Here is a 16,999-nt window from a genome sequence, read left to right on the forward strand (position 1 = left end):
CTCTGAGCCTGACCAGGGGCTGCACCTAGGGATTGGGCCTGCCCTCTGCCACCCGGGAGCAGGCCTAAGCCAGCAGGGCGTTATCTCCTGAGGGGTCCCAGACTGCGAGAGGGCACAGGCCGGGCTGAGGGCCCCCCCCTCCCCCCCCGAGTGCACAAATTTTTGTGCACCAGGCCTCTAGTATAATTATAAAATACTAACATACCTTCAATAGCAGGCAGCCACTAAAATAATAAGGCAGATCTATATGTACAGAGAAACATCTCTAAGATATATCATTAAGTTCTTTAAAAAAGAAACAAAGTGCTCTAGCTGGTTTGGCTCAGTGGATAGAGCATCAGCCTGCGGACTGAAGGGTCCCGGGTTTGATTCCAGCCAAGGGCACATGCCTGAGTTGTGGGCTTAATCCCCGGTGGGGGATATGCAGGAGGCAGCCGATCAATGATTCTCTCTCATCATTGATGTTTCCATCTCTCCCTCCCTTTTCCTCTCTAAAATCAATAAAAAAATATATTTAAAAAAAAGAAAAGAAAGAAACAAAGTGAGATCAGTGTATGCAGCACACTGCCATTTCTGTGGGAGGAAGACTCAATGAATTTGCTCTCTTATATATTTATAAATGTATAGATTTTATTGAAGGGTATATAAGGAATCAGTAGTAGTGGTGGCTTCCAAGGAGGAGAAGTATATTATGGGAGGAAGGAGCCTTTACCTTTCATTGTGCACTATTTTGTACCTTTCAAATTAAATGATTTACATATATTGTCAATCCAATAAAACTAAATAAAGCATTTAATGTCTTCTCTTTAAGTAGGGTGTTTCTTCTTATCACAACTCTATAGCGCTTCTTTTGCCAACACTTCAAATTATATACCTTCCCTGGTCCTGCAACTCTCAGAATTATAGTATTTCCACTTATTTATTGAAGAGAAATTTTTTTGTATTTATTTGATTGCCAAGTACAGTATCTGGATTTACTAAAATTTAAGTTTTAAGGATTTTTATTTTTCCCTCTATTTTGTCCCTTTTATCATTCTTAAACCATTTATTAAGTTAATGAAAGTTTTTAAAAAACATTGAAAAATCAAAGTTCTATTATTTGACATTCTTTTGAAATATACATTTAAATTATACAGGATTGGGGGGAAAACAAAACACCTTCTGTTTATAAAAGAAAACTCTCAAGCTATTCTTTAATAGTCCCTCATTTTCTCAAAAATCAAAGACTTCTGTGTTTTTAAAATCTGAGTGAAAACTCTGTTTAAACAGGGCAGACACCGTAGTCCATTAGGGCTGCTATAACAAAAACACTGTGGGCTGGGTGGCTTAAACAACAAAAGTTTATTTCTCACAGGTCTGGAAGTCCAAGACCAAGTCTAGCAGATTTGGGGTCTGGTGAAGACCCACTTTCTAGTTCATCAATGGCTGCCTCCCTGCTGTGTCCTGCATGGTGGAAGGGATGAGGGAGATTTCTGGGTCTCTTTTATAAAGGCACTAATCACATTCAGAAGGGCTCTGCCCCCAAGGCCCCACATCCTAATACCATGCATTGAGGGTTAGCATTTCAAAGTAGAAATTTTGTGGGGACACAAACATTCTGCCCATAACAATAGGTACGTTCCTTAAATCAGAAACAAATAGTAACTAAAGGAGAAAATGATAAAAAAAAATGTACTTAATTTGCTTTACCACCCACCTTTCTGAAGCCAAATACAAAGATTAAATTTGACTCTGCAAAGTCTAGATTTAGTTGTGTGGATAACTTAATTAAATTGGAAGCGGAAAACCAAACTGATTTTAATGTGCTTATAAAAGAAAGAAAGGATGCATCATAAAGTAAATAGCCATTGGGATTGGTTAATGAAAGAAATGACTGATTTTAGTAAATGATCTAAATTCATACAAAATTTTCAAAAACTGTCACAGAGTATAATGACCAAGGTCCTTCCTTTGCAAGGTGTCCTTTGGCCTGGTCATGGTAAACCAGGAGGTCTGGAAGCCTCTGGAGAGTTGGGAGATTATCTTCTGAGGGCATTTTTTTCCAATAGGACTGGAAGTTCAGGCCAGAGTGGGATGAGTCAAGAGATCAGAAGACTGGACTGCCCGGCAGAGCCCAGTCCAAATTTTGAAGACACAGAATTGTGAGCTAAATGAAATGGTTGTTGTATTAAGCTACTAAGTTTTGGGTGTTCTGTTATGCAGCAGTAGGTGTGTCAACTCCCCATCAGCAGGGCATGATATATCTCACTTTCCCACCAACACTTGGCAGAATCAAGCTTTCTAATTTTTACCCATCTTACAGGTAGGTATATAGGCATACTAGCAAATGATATCTTAAGTTGGATTTCTTTAAGATTATAAACAAAATTGAGTATCTTTTTATATGCTTGGTGGACTTTGGGCTTCCTCTTCTTAAAGTTGCTGCCTTTTTCTTGATATATTCTAGATGTTAATACCTTTCCATTTTAGGTACTACAATATCTTCTACTACCCTCTAATCTATGGTCTTTGCCCATGATGGCCTTTGTTGAATAAAACTCCTGAATTTTTTATGTAATCGAATGTATCAAATTTTTGCCTTATGGTTTGTGTTTGTAAAGTTTTTTTTAAAATATATTTTATTGATTTTTTTTACAGAGAGGAAGGGAGAGGGATAGAAACATCGATGAGAGAGAAACATCGATCAGCTGCCTCCTGCACATCCCCTACTGGGGATGCACCCGCAACCAAGGTACATGTCCTTGATCAGAATCGAACCTGGGACCCTTCAGTCCGCAGGCCGACGCTCTATCCACTGAGCCAAACCGGCCAGGGCGTGTTTGTAAAGTTTTATTTAAGAAATGCTTTCCAACTCCTAAGGTCACAAAGACACCTTATTACAATTTCTTCTGTCTTCCTTAGAGTTCTTAGACCATTAGATCTTTCATTCATTCTGATAGTTTGGAAAGTGCATTTTCAAAAGGGCATTTTCCACCAAGTGGTCATGATCCCATGGCCTTGCTTTGGCACATGGTGTTAGATAGGGGTCAGGTTTTCTTTTTCTTCACAGTGAGTCAGTGTATCATCTATTGCACAATTTGCCCTTTTCTCCATTGATTTGTGATGACACCTTTGTTGTGTATCAAGTTCCCTTGTGCAAATGGCACTATGCTAGAGATCTTTCTTCTATCCAATTGGCAAATCTGTCTAAGGAGCTTATTGTCTAAACAGAAAAATGACAATACAGTGAGTGAAGACCTATATGGAACTAAGTATAAAGTACAGGCATAGTCCAAAGGAGTGAGAGACCAATTTACCTGGGATGCATATCCAGGAACAGAATTGGTGGATTTGTGGGGCAGGAATGAGAGGGGGTTCGGGTAAGAGTGGGCTGTGTCAGAGGAAGAACCTGGAGTTGGGTCTTGTATTTTGCACAAGAATTAGGGAAGGCACCTGGGAGGAAAAGCATTCAAGTTGAGAGGATGTTTGAGTTAAGGGACAGAGCTGGGAAACAGGCTCCAGTGCGGGACTGGAACATTGATGTGGCTGCAGCATGGGGTTGTAAGGCCAGGAGAGGCAGATGATGAGGCTGTAAAGAAGGCATTTTTCTTGCTTTCCCAAAAAGGTGAAAGAAAAGAGAGTCTCTTTTTTTATGTGAAGTGATGTGATATGTACCCAAGTTAAAGTTTGCAAAAACTTCTTTGTGAGTAATTAACCAATGTATGTAGATATAGAAAAAAATTAATATGTGAATGTTAGAAATAGGCCTTTGAAATTATTGTTTATTGGAGAGGATTTTAAAATGTAGTTTGTTGAATAAACATTATATTCAAAAAGACTAAAGGGTATACAGTAAAAAGTAAGTTTCCTCCCACCTCTGATCCCCAGAATTTTAAATTTCCTTCCCCAGTGGCAAGCACAGTGGTCAGTTTCATATTGCATAAACAAACATAAATCTTATATTAGTTACCTACTGCTGTGCAACAAATTGCCCCAAAACTTAGTGGTTTAAAACAACAAATATTTATTTATTTATTTATTTAAATATATTTTATTGATTTTTTACAGAGAGGAAGGGAGAGGGAGAGAGAGTTAGAAACATCGATGAGAGAGAAACATCAATCAGCTGCCTCCTGCACACCTCCCACTGGGGATGTGCCAGCAACCAAGGTACATGCCCTTGACGGGAATCGAACCTGGGACCCTTCAATCCACAGGCCGATGCTCTATCCACTGAGCCAAACTGTTTAGGGCAAAACAACAAATATTTATTGTCACACATTTTCTGTGGTCAGAAATCCAGCGGCTTAACTGAGCCCTCTGGCTCAGGATCTCTCACAGGTCATGGTCAGTTGTTGGCTGGGGCTGCAGTCACCTCACAACTCCACTTAGGAGGATCTGCTTTCAGGTGCACTTAAGGGGTATTGGAAGATTTAGTTTCTCACAGGCTGTTGGGCTGAGGGCCTCATTTCTTTAACTGGCTTTTGGCCTGAGGCCTCCTTCAGTTTCTTGCCACATGGGCCTCTCCACTGGGCACCTCACAGCATGGTAACTGATGTCATCAGAATAAACAGGCGAGAAGAGCTAGAAAAGTAAGGGAAGAAAAGAAGCCAATGTTTTTTATAACCAAATCTCAGAAGTGACATCTCACCTTTGCTGCAATTTTTTTAAATATATTTTTTTATTGATTTTTTACAGAGAGGAAGGGAGAGGGATAGACAGTTAGAAACATCGATGAGAGAGAAACACCGATCAGCTGCCTCCTGCATATCCCCTACTGGGGATGTGCCTGCAACCAAGTTACATGCCCTTGACCGGAATCGAACCTGGGACCCTTTAGTCCGCAGGCCGACGCTCTATCCACTGAGCCAAACCAGTTAGGGCTTTGCTGCAATTTTTTAATGAGAAGGCACATCACTAGATTGAGCACACACTCAAGGAGGGATTACATAGGGCATGGTTACCAGGGCTGAGAGATCATTGGAAGCCACCTTAGAAGATGCCTAACACAGTGTATGCTGTATTTCTACCTATAGGTACCTTTTTTTTTTTAAGCTCAAATATTCACACCTTGCTTTTGTCATGCAGCAGTGTATGTTTTGTAAGTCTGTACATAAAGATCTCTCTCATTCCCCCAGCAGTGGCAGGGCTTTTCAGCCCTGCTTCCACACTGAGCATTCTTTGGATGGGCCATACGCTGGTAAATAGTACCTTCTGATGGACTTTTTTGTGTGTTAATCCTCATCAGAGGATATTTTTCCCATTGATTTTTAGAAAGTGTGGAAAGGAGGGGGAAAGACAGAGAGAGAGAGAGGAACATCAATGTGAGAGAGACATATAGATTGGTTGCCTCTCACACATGCCCTGACTGGGGCTGGGGATCCAGCCTGCGTGCCTTTGACTGGAACCAAACCAGAGACCCTCAGTCTGTGGGCTAATGTTCTAACCACTGAGCAACTGGCCAGCATGGTTAGGGCATTTTTTATCTTTTGCTGCAATGACTTGCTGTACATGTTCCTTATTGGTGTGAGAATGCATCTGGAAGGCAAATCCTTACAGAGTTGCTGATCAAAGGGTAGGTGCACTTCACATTTTGATAACTGGCTGAATTGCCTTCCAAGGGAGGTTGCACCAGCTTATTTTCCAACCCCAAAGTGTAAGCTTTGTCTAATTCACCACACCACCTTCAGACATTGTTTTCACAAGTTTTGATGAAAAAGGAAAAGAGAAATGAGAAAAACTGAAAACAGAAATTTAATAAATAGCACAAATTGGGATAAGAGTCTACTATTTGCTAATTTGATCTGGATTTACCAGGGTATTTTCCTAGTGTAATATACAGATGATATCAGGCCCCAGTGTACCTGGAGACCTGCTGTGGCTCCTGTCACTGTTATCTCAGAGAGTATTTCCCTTCTGAGGCATGTGGTTCTCTAAGAGCTTTCAAAAGCTCATCAGATTCCAACTTCTTCTGGAGGAGATGACACAAATATCAAACAAAGTTTACACTGATTTACTTTGGAAATTATAGCTTTGGTAATTTTTGTCTTTTCTACTGATACTTCAAGCATTAGAAAGACAAAGACAGTCTTCGTAAAGTCATACCGTTTCCTGCTTCAACAGTGCTTGCACCAACCGGAGCTCAACCCATCCCAGCCAGCCACCACAATCCAGCCTCACCATCTCCTCACAGCACCCTTGGATGCCACAAGCCCCTGGGTGTAAGGACCGTGACCTCCTTGCAGGTGCACCAGAACTGCCACCAAGACTCACAGATCAACCTGCAGCTCCTATGTCTACTTGTCCAGGTCTCACTGCTTTGACCGTGACGATATGGCTTTTCTGAAGACCTTTGCCAAATATTTCCTTCACCAATTTCATGGGGAATATGTGAGAAATTGATGAAGCTGCAGGACCATTGATGTGGTGAACCTTCCTTCAGGCTCTCAGGAAACCAGGCCCCAGGACTGGAAAAGGGGCTGGATGCCATGGGGTGTGCGTTACAATAAATCAAATAGAATAGAGAGACGGTGTTGGGGTAAAAGCAGTCTTAGAGCCCAGGGATAGCTCTCCTTCAACTCCCCTGACAACTCTGGAAAACTTTCTTTTTTTAAATTTTTTTTATTTAATCTTTACTGTTCAGATTACATTTGTTCCTCTTTTTGTTTTCCCCCCATAACTCCCCTCCTCCCAGTTCCCGCCCCACCCTCCGCCCTCACTCCCCACCCACTGTCCTCATCCATAGGTGCACGATTTTTGTCCAGTCTCTTCCCGCATCTCCCATTCCCCTTTCCCCCCCAAGAATAGTCAGTCCATTCCCTTTCTATGTCCCTGATTCATTATAATCACCAGTTCATTCTGTAAATCAGATTATTTATTCACTTGATTCTTAGATTCACTTGTTGATAGATGCATGTTTGTTGTTCACAATTTGTATCTTTACCTTTTTCTTCTTCCTCCTCTTAAAGGATACCTTTCAGCATTTCATATAATACTGGTTTAGTGGTGATGAACTCCTTTAGCTTTTCCTTATCTGTGAAGCTCTTTATCTGACCTTCAATTCTGAATGATAGCTTTGCTGGATAAAGTAATCTTGGTTGTAGGTTCTTGGTATTCAGCACTTTGAATATTTCTTGCCATTCCCTTCTGGCCTGCAAAGTTTCTGTTGAGAAATCAGCTGACAGTCGTATGGGTATTCCCTTGTAGGTAACTGACTATCTTTCTCTTGCTGCTTTTAAGATTCTCTCTTTGTCTTTTGCTCTTGGCATTTTAATTATGATATGTCTTGGTGTGGTCCTCTTTGGATTCCTTTTGTTTGGGGTTCTCTGCGCTTCTTGGACCTGTAAGTCCATTTCTTTCACCAGGTGGGGGAAGTTTTCTGCCATTATTTCTTCAAATAGGTTTTCAATATCTTGCTGTCTCTCATCTTCTGGCACCCCTATTATTCTGATGTTGGTACGCTTGAAGCTGTCCCAGAGGCTCCTTACACTATCTTCGTATTTTCGGATTCTTTTTTCATTTTGCTTTTCCGGTTGGGTGTTTTTTGCTTCTTCGCATTTCAAATCTTTGACTTGATTCTTGCGCTCCTCTGGTCTGCTATTGGGTGTAATATTCTTTATTTCAGAGCGTGTATGCTTAATTTCTAGTTTCTTTATCATAGCATCGAGGGTCTCATTAGTTTTCGTGAAGCTCTCCAAAAGTTTATTGCAAGCCCTCAAAATTGCGTTTTTTAGCTCTATATCCTCCATTTCTGTCATGTTTTTTTGTCTCCGCATTTTTTATGCTTTCTTGGTGCACCCCCTAGTGGTCTTTGTGCGCAGTCTTGTTCTAGTTGAGCCTTGATTGTTGTAGTTAATACTAGAGGGATTTGACCACCAGGCCGACTGGCTGTGTGAATCAGCTGTGTCTGCCGCGGAAAACTTCTGTCCTCTGGGGAGGTGCTAATCTAGCCTTTGCCTGAGGCGATCCGGCAAATGGCTCTGCGCAGGGCTTGGGCGGGGCGGGCTCAACAGGGCGGGCGGAGGGAGCGGTTATAGCCCCTCTCAGTCCCGTTCCCAGAGGCTCTGCTTCTCAGAACCCCAGGAACCGCTGCAAACCTCGGAGAGAAAGCTGCCCTCACGTTCCAACCGATGCCAGACAATCCCGCCTCTCCCGTTTGAGTCTGAGTCCCTAGAGACTCGCCCAGATCTGGAGCTCAGAGTCTGAGACTCCCCCCTGACCCAAAAACAACCGCGCCCTCAGCCACCAGCCCGCTTTGCGCGCGCACCTCCGCACCTGAGTATTTTCCACACTGCGCCTCCTCTGAGCCTCGGTGTGCTGTTATTTTTCCTTCTAGTTGAAGAGTCTCTCCTCAGCCAGCCTTCCTGTGGTTCTGGGTGATGTGCGTTCCATCTTTTAGTTGTATTTTTGAAGTGGTTGTTTGCAGCAGCAGTCTCCGGTGTTTACCTATGCCGCCATCTTGCTCGATCTCCCTCACGTTTTTTTCCTGGATAATTTTCTATAATCAACTAGCTCCTGTCTGTGTATTTTCACTGAAATACTTATTTCATGAAGGTAGATTGTTCCACTGTTAAACAGTGTAGAGGTTAAAAGTTATTTTGGAATGAGAGAAATCTTTGCTCTGTGTCTGCATCCAGTGCTCCCTCCCCTGTCCAAACGCAGGGAAGTCTTTGTTCTCAGAAACAGCTCCCAGAGCCTCCTCCAGGCTGCCCTCCTCCAGGCTGCCCTTCCCCAGGCTGCCCTCCCCCAAGCTGCCTTCTCCCAGGTTGCACACTTTACTCTGCGTTATTCCTTCTTCCCAGGAATTGATTTTCTGCTGAACCCCACAGGATAGGCAGTGACTTTTAGGGCCATTGGTTGAGAGTTTGCATGACAAAGAGCTGCTGTGATTTAAAAAATGCTATAACAACGTTCATAGCAGCACAATTCACGATAGCCAAGAGCTGGAAGCAACCCAAATGTTCCACGCATGAACAAATAAAAAAATTGTGACATAAACATAGACTGGAATATTATTTAACCTTAAAAAAGAAGGAAATTCTACACATGCTACATCACAGATGAAGCTTGAGGTCATTATGCTAAGTGAAATAAGCCAGTCACAAAGGGACAAATACTGTATAATTACACTTATATGAGATATATAGAGTAATTAAATTTATAGAGACAGAAAGTTAGAATGGTTTCCTGGGGCAGTGGGCAAGGATGAGGGTGAGAATGGGGAGTTAGTGTTTGAGGGGAACAGAGTCTTTTTTTTTTTTAAGTCTTTATTGTCGAATTATTACATATGTCCTCCTTTTTTCCCCATTGACCCCTTCTAGCCTGCACCCGCTCTGCACCCCAGGCCTCACCACCCTATTGTTTGCTTAATCTCTTCCACCAACCCACTCACCCATGCCTTCCCCCTGAGATTCGACAGTGAGAACAGAGTTTTAGTTTGGGGAAGATGAAAAAGTTCTGGAGATGGATGGTGGTGATGATTGCACAACAATGTGTGTGTACTTAACCCACTAAACTGAACATTTACAAATTATTAAAATGGAAAATTAAATTGTGTGTGTATTCGAGACCCATTACTCATATACTATACAGTTAGTTTTGGCTCACATTCCCTGTCCCCAAAATCTTCATTCATCCTGGTAAGTCTCTGGGAGCCACTTCCCTGGGCTCAGATGATTAGACCAAGAACAAGCATTTAACCTGAGCTGGATTATTCAGAATCCATGGCTGCAATTTTTTTTATATATATTTTATTGATTTTTTACAGAGAGGAAGGGAGAGAGATAGTTAGAAACATCGATGGGAGAAAAACATCGATCAGCCGCATCCTGCACATCTCCCACTGGGGATGTGCCCGCAACCCAGGTACATGCCCTTGACCGGAATCGAACCCGGGACCTTTCAGTCCGCAGGCCGACGCTCTATCCACTGAGCCAAACCGGTTTCGGCCATGGCTGCGATTTTGGAATTCAGTTTCGGGAACTTCTTGTTAGTTTCTGTGTGGGGTGAGACAGAATGTGTTTCATATAGGTGGGAGCTGCAAAGTTGCCATCTCCACACTGATTTATTTTGTATTTCACCAATGTTTACTGTTCACCTGTTGTGTGCCAGGCATGCGAATATGTGCTGGGATTCAGCCCCGTCCCTGCCTTCCTGAAGAAACAAAGCAAGCCTGGGGTGCAAAGGTATTATCTCTAATTTTATCTATAATATTTCTATTATCTCAAATATTTTGTGGACTGTTCTCCCCTAAGTGAACATCATAGTATACCTCCTTTTATTCATATTTAACTTCCCCTTCTAAATTATTTTTAGCACATTTTTCAGCACCAGCACTAGCACAATCAATGTATTGGTTGACAATGACAGGGTATTAGATTTAATTGTAATAATAAATGTGACAAGAGCACCAAGATCATTCATAGAAGCTCCGTGTGTATTCACTGGACACCAATAAAGGGTGGTGGGTGCTTTTGCTTACCAGTGGCAGCAGCACCACCACGTGGCAAAATAATAAACGACATTTGCAGTCCCTGGAGCCTGCCTGCATAGAAATTACACAATTAGTTTTTTTTTTTAATGTGAAGATCTAATTGGCTTTTTAAAGTGATTCATGAATTGGGCTACATCTCATTTGGCAACTAAAAGGGCACTCCCAAAAATTACATAAATCTTGGGGGAAAAATTTTTATTAGGGGGTTGAGAAATGCACATTATTTCCAAATTTGTACAGAAGAGAGACTTTAAATATGTTTAAAATTAGCAAAATTTTCATTTTCTTAAAATGAGACAACACAGTGCCAAGGTTTCCATCCTGCTCTCTGAGCAGTCTCTAGTGACTCTTAGAGTCAGCCCCAGTGGGAGACTCTTGTGAGCAGAACACACCCCTCAAAGGTTCTGCAGCATCCTTTATGCAGCATCCTGACTCTTCCTAAGCAGTATCAATCTTTTGTGCTCCCAAAACCTGCCTTTGATGTAGGATTTATTCATCAACAAATATTTATTGAGTGCCTTCATGGTGCTTACTCTGCTCTAGACTTTGCAGATACAGCAGTAATCAAATTGAACTAAAATTTGTCTTCACTGCTTACTCTCTGATTGTGACACATTTGTTTCCTTTATACCTTGGAAGTCAACAGAGACCTGTTTCATTCCACCTTCACTGGAACCACACCATCTACCCACTGAACTCCTCAGGAATAATTTCAGAACTCAGCTAATTTGAAATGATTGTATTTATTAGGACCATCTACATATCAATTTTATTGTGGGATCAAAGCTATGCCTGTCAGCCAGGGACAAAATACAGAAGTAGAAAGTTCATTTTAGATCCTGTGGCCAGTAAATAATAGCCCTTCAAAGAGGTCCACATCAGCCCTAGCCGGTTTGGCTCAGTGTATAGAGCGTCAGCGTGTGGACTCAAGGGTCCTGGGTTCGATTCCGGTCAAGGGCACATGCCCAGGTTGCAGGCTCGGTCCTCAGTAGAGGGCGTGCAGGAGGCAGCCAATCAATGATTCCCTCTATTGTTGATGTTTCTATCTCTCTCTTCCTCTCCCCTCTCTGATATCAATAAAAATATTTTTTAAAAAAACTAAAAAAAAAACCAGAGGTCCACATCTTAATCCCCAGAACATGTTAATTTACATGGCAAAGGGACTATGTGGGTGTGATTAAATTAAAAGTCTTGAGATGGGGAGATTATTCTGAATTGTCCTGGTGAACCCAATGTAATCACAGGGTCCTTTCTAAGAAGAGGGAGTAGAGTTAGAGTCAGAGAGCAGACAAAAGGATGAAGCAGAGTCAGAGAAGAGAGGAGATGCTATGTTGCTGGCTCTGAGATGAAGAAGGGGACTACGAGCCAGTGAACTCGAGAAGCTGAAAAAGGCATGGAAATGGATTCTCCTCTAGAGCCTTCAAAATAAACAGGCCTGCCTGCACATTTGGACCTCTGACCTCCAGAACTGAGTCAATTTGTAATGTACATAAATCCTATATAATAAAAGCCTAATATGCTAAGTGTCTGGTCAACCATTCAACCAAAGCATAATCTTATATAATAAAGAGGTAATATGCAAATTGACCGTCACTCCAACACATAAGATAGCTGCCCCCATGTGGGCACAAGATGGCCTGCAGGGGAGGGCAGGTGGGGGCCATCAGGCCTGCAGGGGAGGGCAGTTGTGGGGGACCGGGCTTGCAGGGGAGGGCAGTTGTGGGGAACTGGGCCGGCCGGGGAGGGCAGTTGGGGGCTGTGCCGAGCCAGCTCAGCCAAGGGTTCACAAGCCTGAGTGAGGGCGGTGAAGGATGAAGAAATGACAGACAAAGAGAAAAAGCTGGGTCTAGGTGGATCTTCCTGTGCCTGGCTGAGGCCACAGAGAGCGATCCAGAGGCAAACTGAGCCTTGATTTTATAGCCAGAGGTAAACAAAGTAGTGGTCACCATAGTTACAATGTTCTTGTGAGTTCCACTTGTTTTGGCAGCACTTGCTGCACCTCCCACAGCCCATTAGTTTCCCAGATAAGATCTAGGGAGCATCATAAGGTCAAGCTTAATTATGCTAAGAGGACTGTGCCCTCTAAGCTGGGACTTGCTTGTGGCTTTGCCAACAGGTCAGTCCGAGGCTTAACCCTATAGCCGCGCCCTACAGGGGTGACCGGGCTGCCAGGGGAGGGCAGTTGGGGGTGACCGGGCCAGCAGGGGAGGGCAGTTGGGGGCGACCGGGCTGGCAGGGGAACAGTTAGGCGCCAATCAGGCCAGCAGGGGAGTGGTTATGGGGTGATCAGGCTGGCAGGCAGAAGTGGTTAGGCGCAATGAGGCAGGCAGGCAGGCAAGCTGTTGGGAGCCAGCAGTCCCAGATTGTGAGACAGATGTCCGACTCCCCCAAGGGGTCCCAGATTGGAGAGGGTGAAGGCTGGGCTGAGGGACACCTCTCCCCCCCAGTGCACAAATTTTGTGCACCAGGCCTCTAGTCTACACTAATAAAAGAGAAACATGGTAATTGGCGTATGACCGCTACCCTTTTCATTGGCTAATCAGTGAGTATATGCAAATTAACTGTCAGCCAAGATGGCGGCCGGCAGCCAGGCACTGAAGCGAGCAGGGAGGCTTGCTTGCTGCAGATTCCAACGTTCTCCGCCTAACTTGCCAGCCTCTCAGTTGCAACTCTAAGCAACTATATACTATGTTGCAAATAAGAAGCTAAACAAAACCCCAGAAAAGGGCTTCCATTCAGCCGGGCTCGGACCGCAACATTGTATCTATGTTTTCAGCAGCGAGGCCTCAGAGCTAAAGCTGGCCCAGAAAAAAAAAAAAAAAAGAGAAGAAAACAAGGAGCGGTTGGAAGCTTTAGTCACTCGCCAGCCGGAAAACAGCCCTCAGCCCCTCACCCAGACTGGCCAGGCACCCCAGTGGGGACCCCCACCCTGATCCAGGACACCCTTCAGGGCAAACCAGCCAGCCCCCACCCATGCACCAGGCCTCTATCCTATATAGTAAAAGGGTAATATGCCTCCCAGCACCGGGATCAGCGGAGCAGCGAGGCTCCCGGCACCGGGATCAGCATGACAGGGGGCAGCGCCCAAACCCCCTGATCGCCCTGCGGCTCTGTGAGTGACAGGGGGCGGGGGTGGCGCCGCAACCTCCCCATCGACCCTGCCTTGAGTGTGACAGGGGGCGGTGCCCCAACCCCCCAATCGGCCCTACCCTGAGCGTGACTGAGGGTGGCATCGCAACCTCCCGATCCGCCCTGCTCTGTGCATGACGGGGCGGCGCCCCAACTCCCCAATCGGCCCTGCTCTGAGCCTGACCAGGGGCTGCACTTAGGGATTGGGCCTGCCCTCTGCCACCCGGGAGCAGGCCTAAGCCAGCAGGTCGTTATCTGCCGAGGGGTCCCAGACTGCGAGAGGGCACAGGCCGGGCTGGGGGACCCCCCTCCCTCCACCCCCCGAGTGCACAAATTTTTGTGCACCGGGCCTCTAGTATACTAATAATATGCTAAGGCCACTCAACTGCTCGCTATGACATGCACTGACTACCAGGGGGCAGACAGTTGACCAGTTGACCAGCTGCTGTGACATGCACTGACCACCAGGGGGCAGACAGTTGACTGGCCGACCAGTTGCTATGACGTGCACTGACCACCAGGGAGCAGATGCTCCGACCGGTAGGTTAACTTGCTGCTGGGGTCCGGCCAATTGGAATTGGGACTGGGCATGATGGGCCAGACACATCCTGGAGCCCTTCTGCGGTCCCTCCCCAGCTGGCCAACCACAAGTGTCTCTCCCTGGCCCTGATCGTGCACCAGTGGGGTCCCTCAGCCTGGCCTGTGCCCTCATGCAATCTGGGACCTCTTGGGGGATGTCAGAGAGCCGGTTTCAGCCCAATCCCACAGGGGAGCGCCACTCAGCCAGAAGCCAGGCTCCCTGGGGAGTGGGCCTAAGCCATCAGTCAGACATCCCCTGAGGGCTCCCGGACTTCGAGAGGACACAGGCCAGGCTGAGAACCACCCCCACCCAGGGCTCTAGTGTTTATATATAAGCCACTAACTTGGCGGTAATTTGTCATGGCAGTAACAGGACACTAATACAGATTTTTACCTGTCCTCCCCTAATCAGTCCTTCCTGCTACCCACTCTCTCTGGTGCACAGAGCAGGACACTTCTAATTTGTTCCTATTTTCCAAAGTAATGGAGTTGTCCTGCTTTTTCTCAACACAAGCCTATAACTGTGCTTTTCTAACAGGGTTGTCTTTGGCATTCTTTGGCATATCCCAGAGTCCTTGAGGTTTCTATGAGAATTAAAAATTCTGTATATTAAGTTCCAAAGTTAGTTAAAAAATTAATATATAATTCAACTTAAAACCCAGAGGTCAGCCTCACCTTCATAAGAACACTCAAAGCGTTATCATGAAAGTCAGGAACAAGATAAGGGTATCATAAGTAGCACTCTTACAGCCATGCTGGAGGTGCTGGCTATTGTCATCACACAAGAAAAAAAAAAAAGATAGAATGGGACAAGAGGAGGTAAACTTGTATTTGTTTGCAAATGATATGATTGTATACCTGAAGGTCCAAGAGAAAAAACTAAAAAAATATACTAACAATAAAAGAATTCAGAGAAATGGCTTGGCACAACACTAATGTATAGTAATCAATATGTAAACAACAATTAGGGCATATAAATAATGTAAAAAATTATTCTGTTTCTAACAACAGAAACAAGAAAAGTAACAAGAAACATGCAAAATCAATATGAAGGAAATAAGCAAAACTTGAAAAAGAAAAAAAGTATGCTTTGGTCTTTGATACAAAGATATGTGTTTAAGACCACTACAGTTAGATCTGTTATTGGCAACCAAATAAAATTGATAAGAGAAATTTTTATCTTGTTCAAAAGTTCATTGTACATTCAGCCTTTTATATTACCTGGTCTTGTCTCAAGAATTTCAGTCTTCATGGAGATATGTAGGCTCTCCACTGGTGGAAGGCAGGGCACAGGTTAAGTGAGGCCTGATCTCTGGGTGGTCCAAGCCAAGCCCACCTTCGGACTACCAGGCCATGGTGGGAACTCCTTAGATAGTGCCCTCTGCTAGTTGTCATGATCTGCTATGAGCAACTTCAGTATTCCTCTGTCTCTCTCCCTCTCTCTCTCTCAAACACATACACACACACTCTATTCCATCTGGACCATGCTAGGTTTCATTATCTTATTGTTATAACAATTGCTACATGGTAAGGGTAATCTTCCCACCAGGATCATAGCTAAAATAGCAATTTTTATTATCTTCAACATGTCTCTAGCCCAGGGGTGGGCAAACTTTTTGACTCGAGGGCCACAATGGGTTCTTAAACTGGACCGGAGGGCTGGAACAAAAGCATGGATGGAGTGTTTGTGTGAACTAATATAAATTCAAAGTAAACATCATTACATAAAAGGGTACGGTCTTTTTTTTTTTTTAGTTTTATTCATTTCAAACGGGCTGGATCCGGCCCGCGGGCCGTAGTTTGGCCACGGCTGCTCTAGCCCATCCTTGGGCTATAGGCTTTTTGACATCATTTTTACTTGTCTCATTTCACCCCAACTTCTCTTTCAGGTAATTGTCAGCAACACAGCAGTAAATATCAACACAAAGCAGATTATTATCGTAGATCATGAAGGGAGAACAAAGGGTAAAATATTTAACTGCAGCAGTGTTTGACTATATTCTGTGCAGTGAGAAAACCTAAAGTCATTTCTTACTTCTTTTAGTCGGGTCAAGTTTCTAAGCTTTCTAAATATCCATTTTCCGGCTAATGAAAAGAAAGCAGGATTCCACCGAGTCTCCTATCCACCTACTCCAGGAATTCTGTGAGGATCAAATGAGATGAGGCACGGGAAAACACTTCACAGACATTTGGTTAAAGTGTAAAATGCTTCCACCTGGCTATAAAGCAAGTCATGTTCCTGGCCTGAAGAAACTCCAAGGAGTCTAGTCGTTAGGGAGAGGAAGCTGGGCATTGCTATGTGACATCATTGCCCGGCAACCACAGCCACCGTTTCAGGGCTATGGGCGCATTTTGCACCATAGCAGTGTTGGCTATGATTTGATGGGCTGTCCCTCAGGGTGGTGGTGGGGCCTGTGTCCCACTTGGGGGAAGCGGAGTGTTGCTTTGTGGGCACCAGGTCTTGCACTGCCGTTTCTCTGTAAATGGCCAGTGTGCATCACAGCAGCTCCTGTGTTGAACATCTGCCCCCTGGTGGTCAGGGCACGTCATAGCGACTGGTTGGACGGTCACTTAGCATATTAGCCTTTTATATATATACTAGAGGCCTGTTGCACGAAAAGATTTGTGCAATAGGCCCATCCTTGGGCTATAGGCTTTTTGACATCATTTTTACTTGTCTCATTTCACCCCAACTTCTCTTTCAGGTAATTGTCAGCAACACAGCAGTAAATATCAACACAAAGCAGATTATTATCGTAGATCATGAAGGGAGAACAAAGGGTAAAATATTTAACTGCAGCAGTGTTTGACTATATTCTG

The 16,999-nt window shown here is 44.2% G+C and overlaps 1 long non-coding RNA gene across 1 annotated transcript in view; it reads right to left on the reverse strand.

The window, feature by feature from the left end:
- Window positions 1-4,225: 4,225 nt before the first annotated feature.
- Window positions 4,226-16,999, reverse strand: part of LOC106726610 — a 20,070-nt gene continuing 7,296 nt past the window's right edge. Inside the window, exon 3 of the long non-coding RNA XR_001362678.1 lies at window positions 4,226-4,563. This is a non-coding gene — a long non-coding RNA (uncharacterized LOC106726610). The remainder of the gene's footprint in view (window positions 4,564-16,999) is intronic.

Source organism: Myotis brandtii, unplaced genomic scaffold (genome assembly GCF_000412655.1).
Source record: "Myotis brandtii unplaced genomic scaffold, ASM41265v1 scaffold291, whole genome shotgun sequence".
Classification (NCBI taxonomy): Eukaryota; Metazoa; Chordata; class Mammalia; order Chiroptera; family Vespertilionidae; genus Myotis; species Myotis brandtii.